The sequence below is a fragment of the Capsicum annuum genome, chromosome 7 (assembly GCF_002878395.1).
Source record: "Capsicum annuum cultivar UCD-10X-F1 chromosome 7, UCD10Xv1.1, whole genome shotgun sequence".
Classification (NCBI taxonomy): domain Eukaryota; kingdom Viridiplantae; phylum Streptophyta; class Magnoliopsida; order Solanales; family Solanaceae; genus Capsicum; species Capsicum annuum.
In genome coordinates, this window is record NC_061117.1 from 29360225 (window position 1) to 29370691 (window position 10467).

A 10467-nucleotide genomic window follows, 5' to 3' on the forward strand; every position below is an offset into this window, starting at 1 on the left:
TTAAATATTTTTTTTTACATAATACTCTCAATATATATAATGGAAAGGATGCGGAAATTTTTTTGAGGAGTAATAGGGTCTTTAAGCATGTTAATGCATGCTTTAGATCCATTGCATTACTAATGCCATAGATTTTGAGGTATTAGTAATACACACCTCAATACACAATAGAGTATATAACTATTGCTTGCATTAGTTATAAATCGGGTAAAAGGGTATACCAAATAAGATACTACTATTACACATTAAACTAATGCATGCATTAACATTCCAATACACTAGGGGGTCGTTTGGTAGAGTGTATTGAAAAATATAATACATGCATTAGTTAATGTGTACTACTAGTACCTTGTTTGGTATAATTTTTTGCATATGTATAACTAATGCTTGCATTAACTTATTAAATGACCTTAATACCCCTTACTACTAGTAACTAATGCTTGCATTAGTTATACACTCTACTGTGTATTGAAGTGTGTATTAGTAATACACTTTATTTTCTATGTATTAGTAATACAATGTCTTTTAACATATGCATTAACTTATTAAATGACCTTAATACCCCTCAATTTTCCTCTCAAAATATTTCATCATTCCATTTCTCGCTATTTTAATTTGGGATCGTGAATCTTTTCAAAATATTTCATAATTTTCTTTCCACCATTTTAATCTACAACAATGAATAGTTGATTTGAATAAGGCAAAATGACCTTCTGGACCCCTGTACTATGTCGGTTTTATAAGTTGGACACTTCTACTTATATGTTTGTCATCTGAACCCTTTAACCTATTAAAAAGCAACATTTTGCATCCTTTGACCATTGACCGAGCCTATGTAGCATTGAAATGATGACTAGGACAAAGAGAATGTAGTCACACGCCTGAGGGTGCGAGTGGGGGTCAATTTTTTACCAATTTTATATTAAAATATTTTTTTTTAAATGTACTCAATTTTTTTCAGTTTTATAATTTAAAAATATTTTAAAAAATTAAAAAATAATAAATTTTAAAATAAAAAAATAAAAACAAGGTCACCCCCAACCCCCTCCATCCCACCCAGCCTTGTCCCAGCACCCCCACCCCACCCAGCCCCGTCCCAACACCCCCCATTTGATACCAACAACAATGTACAAAAAATTCACTTCTTTAGCATCTCCACTTCACCATTTTCCCTTAAAAAAATTCAAACCCTCCATTGATGTCGACAACAATGTACAGTCGCCCCTCATTGTCCACCATTTGACTTCTCCTTTCGAACTCAAACAAGTCATTGCCTTCCTCATCAAAAGCAACAAACGTCTCTCCCTCCTTCCCCTTCCTCGTATTGCTTTCATTTGCGCACTCACTCCTCACTTTTCCTTCGCACAATACATCTGGGCAATCCCTGAAGAGGGTCTTTGTTTTTTGTTTTTTTTTTTGGGTCAAGTCTTTGTTGTGGTTGATATTGTTGTTGTTCATTGCAAAAAAAAATTGAATTACCCAAATCACAAAAATTTCAAAGAAAGCATAAAAAATAAATTTTTACATTGAATTTCAAGTTTCTCAAATTATCCAAATCACAAAAAGTTCAAAGAAAGCAAAAAAATTGAGTCTTTACGTTGAATTTCAAGTTTCTTGAATCAACCAAATCACAAAAATCTCCAAAAATTATTCTTTTCATACTTATTAAATTTTTCGACCCTTACTTTTTAATTTTTTTCGTAGAGCAAGAAGAATGACAAAATGAAGATGATAAAGGAAAAGAAGAATGAAAAAAGGAGGAAGAAGAATAAGAAAAAAGAAATAGAGAAACAAAGAATGGGAAAGGCAGAAAAAGAAAGAAAAAGGGGAAGAGAGAGAAGGGGGTGTTTATTTATTTATTTTAATATTTAATATTTTTTATATGTAAAAATGATGTGAAAAATGACGTGACAGATATGACAGCTGATATGGAGCGAGTGTAACACACTCACCGAAAAAGTGTTTGAAATATTGGTTTTTAATGGGTTAAAGGGTTTAGATGACAAATATGTAAGTAGAAGTGTCCAACTTACAAAACCGACATAGTATAGAGGTCCAGAAGGTCATTTTGCCTTTAAATAATTGTAACATATTTTTGCTTTGCTTCGAGGGTCTTTAAAAAGATTAAAAAAAAATGAAACTATTTCTTAATTTTACGTCTTATATTTTATTTTTGTTTCGACTACGTTAATCCGTTAGCGTAATATTTCTGCGTAAAGACGAAGGTCTTGCAATTAATCTGAAACCTCTATATACTAGTTCAACAATACTAATTATGTTTGAGATGACAAAAAAAATTTGTTGCAAAAAAGTGTACAAAATTAAAGAAGGATATTTTTATAAACAAATATTTTTTTTATAGATTTTATGTAAGATGTATTATATCTTATACATCAAACCAAATAATGTATAAGAAATAATACATGCATAATTAATACAAGCATAACTAATACAGATATTATTAATGTAAGGATTATTAATACACTATATTCTGCATTGTTCGTATATACTCTACCAAATGATCCCTAGGAGTGGATAGTCAAGATCTGTTCCTCCTGATCTTCGTTGCACTTATCTTTTTATATTAAAAAAAATATATTTTTTAGTTAAAAGATAATTGTCACTAATTAAGAAAATAATCAGTTGGGCAAATTTTTCCATCAAGGATTAAAAGTCTATTTAGTGACGTAAATTACTTTTAACTAAACTAGATAAAGTTAATTTTTTTTCAACATATAGACACGTGATTTTTGATTCTTCTCGAACTTTAACTTATTTTTTGATATTAAATATTTATATTTGGTCTGATACTATTTAAATTCTTATTTTATTTTAATAAATTTTTAATTAAAAAATAAATAACTAAATAAATTTAATTTTGAGATATTATATTTTATTCTAGTTTTTAAAATAATACAAAATTTTTTAAAAAATATAATAATAATAATATATTTTTGTTTTCTAAATTTTAATAAATTAGTAGTTTTAGTATTATTTAATTTATTTTGGCTATTTATAAATATATATTTTATTTCCTTAAAATATAAAAATTAATTAATTATATTTATATTTATTATTATTCTATTATCTTATTTAATTATTCATTTATTTTTATTAATTATTTATCTTTATTTATTATTATTAATAAATTAAAAAAAGAAAAGAAAAAAAAAACTTTATTTTTAAAATTTAAAACTCCTCTCAGATAATAACTATTCCCTCCCCCAAGATTTCCTATATTTAAGGAATCTTTCCACCCCCAGAGCGTACATTCTACACTGTATGATACAGAACCAGAAGACAACATCAGATAAAAAATACAGAAAAAAAATATAAGTCAGAAAAACTAGAGAGAAAAATAAAAATATCAGTCCAAAAAAGAGAAAAGAAGAAAGTTAAAGTTGAAGTTTCTATCGAATTTCCGGTGACGACATTTAAATTTTTGCTTTTGTTCATCAACAAATTTTTATTCAATCTTATATTATTTATTACATAAATTTTATTGGGAACCAAATTATGAATGAAGTAATTTTTGAAAAATTTCATCTATTATTCACTATGTGAGTTTGTTGCAGTTTCCTCTTTGTTTGTGTGATTATTTAATTCAGTATCTGTCCGCTTTTAATCCTGTATTACGCATATTGTCAAACATGAAAAGAAAATTGATAGTATGCATTAAAACATTTAGTTTGTCATCTGTTCATAGTGAAAACAAAATAAAAATCTTACACAGCAACATACTCACAATTTCTCATATTCTATTTTTGTATACTGTACAAATACACTGCATACGATATTAATTCACACATATATTAGAGTAAAAAAATGGAGGCAAAGAGCAGTGAAAGCATAGGGGAGGAAAACAGAAGACAACTTTGGTCCATCTTTTTCCGGCGAATTTCACCGGAAATGATGTCTTTATCACCGATCAAATATTTTCTATCACTGCCTGAGTTCGTCAGATCTCCGGCAAGACGTAACAATAATCCAGCGGGTTATTCCGATCATATCGCTACCGAAAACCATCCCAAGAAACCACCACCGCCGTCGCCCCTACCCCTCTCTCCTTATAAATCCAGCCGCCGCAGGTGAGCCACGACTGCAGCCGGCCTCCTTTTGCTCCAGATCGGCGGATAACCACCGAAAAAAGCCACAAAACTCGTCGAAAACCCCCATCTCCCTACTGCCGGCGTCCATGGCTGGCCGTTGTTGCCTCTCTTCCGTTTCCTTCTTATGGACATTTTTGGAGCGATTTTTAGCGTAATGATTGACATAATGGCTCTTAAAGCAGACTTATAATTTAGTATAATGATAATTACTGTACCAAAGGATAATTTTTAGAGATTATATAAAGAGGTTAATATTAACAAAACTTCTGGATATATAAGAGTCCATTTCTAAAATTGGGTCAACCAGTTACCCATACAACCTTTTCATGGGCCCCATTTTGTATCATTAAGTCCACGTATACTAGTGCTAATGTGACACAGTCTCATTAATTATTAATTTTAAAAAATAGTACATGAGCCATGCTAAGATTTATTTTTTTAATAAAGTTAGTAATTACTTGGACTGGAATCAATGGCTAGCAGAATCTCCAATTGCCAATCCTACACAGATGACACTATTTTCACTAAAAATATGTAACAGAAATTTCTCAATCTAAATTTTAGCATCAATTTTTTCTAGATTTTAGTCTACTTCAAATAAAGGTTTTCTTAGTACTTGCCTTTTTAATTAATAATTTTAGTGACAATCGGATTCATTTTTCAATGAACTGACTAATATGATTGAGCAAACTATTGAATATGATTTCGTATTTAAATTATCTCATATCTGTGATTTAAGTTTGTATTAAAATTAAATATAATAAATTTTGGAGATAATTTTAAATTTAGAATAATATGAGTAAATTTTTTTATTCATTGTTCTATTATTTTTATTCATTGTTATTAATAAAATTTAGTAATTATTTATTTATTAAATTAATTGCTTTAGTCTACCGTTAATAAAAAATAACTTTTTAAATAAATAAATTGTTTTGAATTTTTAAGCAGTAAATTAATGCTTTTAATATTAGATAAACTTTAGGTAAGTTTTAAAATATTCGTCTCAATTAAGAATGCAACGTACGCATCTTTTTGAGACATTTAAAAATTCAAGGATGCAATAATGCACCTTGGCAAATATTTTCTAAAAATTAATTTTCACTGATTTATTTAATATAAGAAGTATCAACAAATAATTTTAGTATATTAAAAAATAAAAGATTTTAGACCTTAACATAATTTATTAAAATAATTTAAGTCAACATAAGTCAATAAAAGCGACTGTGCTAGAACCACGGGACTCGAGGGGTGCCTCACACCTTCTCCTCGGTCAACAGAATTCCTTACTCAGTCTTCTGTTTTCACAAACCAATAAAGAGTCATTTCCTTTTAATTAGGGATTCAATAAGGTGATTTGGAACACCATAACTCAATTTCAAGTGACGACTTTGAAAATAACAAAAATAATCTCTATTCAATATCATTACTTTAATTGAAAAAATCCTTCGACTTGATCCCTCGAACAAAAAAGAAGGGGTGTGACGCAACGAACAATTTAGTCAATGATTTAGTTCATTTTGAGGTGAAAAAAGATTTTGACTCTATTCTAATGTTCTTTTACCCAATAACCACAAAGCTTAAATCATCTTTATTTTAATTTAGTGATTCATGATATGACTCGAAGAATCAATAAAATAACTTTCATAAAAAAATATGCAATGATAAAAATAAGATATTTTGGCAACAAAAAAGTTATTACTACTAATCAAATTTGTCATAGTGGGTCCTTCTTATAAGTTGATGTGGCATTTTTTAAAAAGTTTTTACCGGATTTTATATTGCCATAAAAAAGATTTCGGTGAGTCCAAGTTTAAGACGGCCGAAAAAATGACTTTTAGTTTATAAATTATAAATTGGATTATTTTAAAATTTTAAAAAGGTAGCTTCTATGAAATTGGCAATTTGATGACAAATGAAAAATGAAAAGTCATTCATTATGCCTGTATACTGAAAAAAAAGGATAAGTTTACCTACAGTGGTCTCTCAAAATTTATCTCGTCCAATAGTCCAGACTCTGAACGAAGTCCCAAAACATTTTCACCCAATATTACTTATTAAACATTCTTTATATTTTTCATTTAATGTCCATCTGTTTGAGTTCTCAATTTCTTTGAATTATCGCCACGTAAGAATTATTAAAGGGCATATACTTTCTATTCAATTATTTTTTCCATTCTCGAATGTCCAATTTAAAATTAAAGTTAATACTAAGAGGAAATTTTACCATGAAAATAAAAAAAATATTTTATTTGAAACTTTTTAAGGTTGGAGTTGAATTTGAAGTTGTGATTGACTATACTTTTTGCAATAAATATTTAGAATTTAAATGTATATTAAAATAATTCAAATGGGGATGTTTTATGAAAATAAAAAAGTGAAAGAAGAGTAAAGGAAAAAAAGTGAAAATATAATTTTGACTGTTTTTCAAATCCAAATAAATTTATTTGGAATTTTCATCGCCAAACAATAATTTTCAAATAAAGTCAAAAAAATATCTGAAAAAAATTAAAAAATTTCATAATCAAGCGGGTTATAATATTCATCCAATATTCACTCGTTATGTCATTTACTAAAATATAATCTTCTTACTTCTTTACTTTCTTCGGTATTGTATGTTCCCTTATAGTAGTATTCTTTAAATGACACGTATATTGATCTATATAACACATATTACATATTGCTAGTTTTAACATTAAATTTCTATTTGTATCTTTTTCTTTGTTTTGTTCTTTTTCTTCAGTTGCCATACTGCTAAATTCATCTTTTATACCTATTTCATATTTTTTCAATATGTCTATAGGTGTGAGTTTAGTTACTGTTGTTCCTTTTGTTTTTTTATCAGCCCTTAATACCTTTTTACTATCATTAGTTAAATTTAAATTTCATCTCCTTCTTGGGTATTTATGTAATAGTCCATAACTGAAACAGGTTTTAACTAAATTTGGGTTAGTTTTTGGTAATGCGATTAACTTGTTGTAACCTTGTAGTTTTTGGGTTATATAGTCTGTGTTTGGTTCTTGGATATTTGTGGCTATGGGTCTAAGATTTAGGTGAGTCTGTATTTTGTGGATATTTTCTATGTATGCTTGAGTTATATTGTTATAGGCTTTTTTTTATCTTGGTTTAAACTTTCTCGATATGTGGTAGTTTGTGGGGGTATGAACAAAGGGTCTTTTTGTGTTTTTGGTAGAAATGGTTTTTCAAATATCTTGTTCATGTTCATGTTCTGATATCTTTGTCCACTAACTCCTTTGCTAGTACTTGCAGTTGTAGATTGATAAACGTTATGGGTTTTATGGAGTGTTCCAACGTCTCGACTTCTTCCATATCAGACTATCGTAGCTCCCTTGAATTTGAATAGATCATTAATTGGTCTCTCGAATAGTAGCTCCATATGGGATTTCCATTGAGATAATTGTTTGCTAGTTCTTGAATAATTGTAGCTATTCCTATAGTTCGCTTATTTACATAAAAATCAGGTATCTCAACTTTAGGTATCTCTGGCTGTTGAACAATATCTTCCGGTATAATCATATCTCTGGTTAATCCTATTTTTACAACTTGTATAACTGGTTTAATTTTGTCATATAATATCTCTACTGGTGTAGTATAAAACTTTATAAAAAATAGATTTCCTTTGGTTATTTTCTTATAAGTGGAGAATGTTTACTCAAAACCCTAACTACACTTTCACTGAAAGTGGACAGTATGGGTAATGAAATAGAAAAGCTAAAGACTAATGAAGTTAAACTAAAGTCTGAAGCTATGACTCAGATAACTCAGCAGTGTGCAGAGCTATGTCGATCAGAAGACAATAAAATTCCAGAGATAAAAGGAGATGTTGGGACAATCTTACTCACATCCATTGTATATATTAAATCACGATAATTTTTTTGGTAGTTTGAAATGAGATTAGAATCCACCTTATTACTAATAATTAAGCATAAATAAATTTGTGTTCCTTCTGAAATCGTGTGGGCCATGAGATTAGTAAGGTCCGTGTCACATTCAAACTATCGCCCAAACATGATTAACACCCAACACACATCACCAACTTGGCAAACCCAACTTCCATGCCTCAATCGTAGCTTTCCAACATTTAGTAAATTAAATAAGTATCCAAACAAAATAATAACTAATTACTGTTGGATTCAAGTTAGACGTGCGAATGAAAATGGAGGGAACAATTTGGAGGAAAAATGAAAATTCACTTAAGGAAAGTCTAGTTCTCCCATATTGGTGGGAGAAAACAACTTTCTTATATTTTTATTAAGAGACACTCCTTTATGTGGATAGTAAGACAAGAATCAAGAGACGCCTCGCGCCGTTGTCCTCGGTCGCTCGACTTTGGATTTGGATTTGTCAATTGAGAGATTAATTGTTTGTATAAAATTTAATGATTGATCGAAAGATTAATTTTTTTGACAAAATTTAATAAAAACTAGAAAATAAGTGAAAGTTTAATCCCAAAAAAATTAAATGAAAATATTTTTCTCCATGTGCGGACGTATTTCGGACGCAACACAAACGCATACACAATGCACCTCGAAGGAAAGTGACCCTTCGAGGAATAGACACACTGTTTTGGCAAAAAGTATGACCTGCGCACGTAGGTCAGGCGCAAACCTGGCACAGGATGGCTCTTCCTAGCGCAGGTACAATGCAGATGCCACTGGAATTGCCCAAATGCCACCTGCGGCTACAGGTCCAGCACATGTGCAGCGCGGACCAGGCACAGACAGCTATTATTTCAGAAAAGATATCTCTTTTCGTGAACCATTGCTTCCTTTCAGAAGGGACACTTAATGGCTATAAATAGCTGAACTTATCCTTAGGTATAGGAACGAATTTAAGTTGAAAAACACTCTTCTTTTACTTTAAAAACTCTCTTATGATCGTCAAACCATTGACTGTGTTCAAAGTTTTTGAAAGTATGAGGTACCGCTACTTTTAGAAAGTGAATCATTTTATCCTGGGAGGAAAGATTCCATAACCTTGGGTACTTGAGGGGAGTAAATTCCTTAAGGACACACCGTGAAGTCGGCGGACTTAGTTCTAAATTCTGCTTCATCTTTATTTCTTAAAAAATTGATAAAACACACTTCATTTGATTATTCATTTGAACTTGTGTTTGAAGGTGTTAAACTTTATTATAGTTCTTGAAAACTTGTTCTTGAACATAGTTTGAAGTTTGTATTGTGAAACATACAGATTTTGTACCAGCGAGGACAACAATCTTAAGGAATTTAATGTATATAATGTGTATTGTTTGGTTTCTAGAGATTAAAGCTTATTGCTTTCTATCCTGTTTGAACTTAACAAGTGATTGAAGACATAAAAACTTCATCACGAGTTAAATTTCATTCGGTTAATGATTAGAAGAACATAAAAAATTCATCGTTAAACTAGAAACAAATGGTGTTTAAAGTTCTTACAACTTTATAATTAATGTTCTGACATACTAAGTTGATTGTATTTTTGTGACAGAAAAATGACTACTGAAAGTCATGTAAATGATGGATTGACAAGTGTAGCATCAACAACTGTTGCTACGATAAGCCGCTCAAATGCTGTGCCTACAATGGCTCATGCGGAGAAACCCATAAAATTTTTGTGATAGATTTTAAACGCTGCCAGCAAAAGTCATTTTTCTATTTGACGACGTTAATTCCTCAATGGTTCATCTCTAAAAATGCTCCAAAATTGTCGAAAGATACACTAAACAAGGAGCGATTTGTTATAATGGAGGCATGGAAACACTCAAACTTCTTATACAAGAATGATATCCTAAGTGGCTTCCAAGACGACTTGTACAATGTGTACAGTGGTATGAAGATCTCGAAAGAGTTGTCGAATACTTTAAATGAAAGTATATAATTGAGGATACAGGAACTAAAAAGTTTTTTGTTGCAAAGTTCCTTGACTACAAGATGATTATCGTAAGACTGACATCTCTTAAGTACAAGAATTTCAAGTAATCATCCATGATATCCTTACTGAAGGTATACATATCTAAATACCTTATTTGAACATGTTAAGTGTGTTCTTAATACTCACATGACCTTTGATGTGGGTTTGATTGTGAATGAGGCTTTCTAAATAGCGGCTATAATAGAAAAATTGCCACTTTTATGAAAGGATTTTAAAAACTACATGAACCATAAAAAGAAGGAGAAGTTAGTTGAAGACCTCATTGTGAGGTGCGCATTGAGGAAAATAACAAAGCTTCCAAGAAGAGGTTGAAAGGAAATTCCACAATTAGTGGAGCCAACACTGTAAAGGATGACCCTAACAACTCAAAGAAATAGAAAAAAACTGCAGGATAGCAAAGCAATTCATCAAAGAAGAAATTCAATGA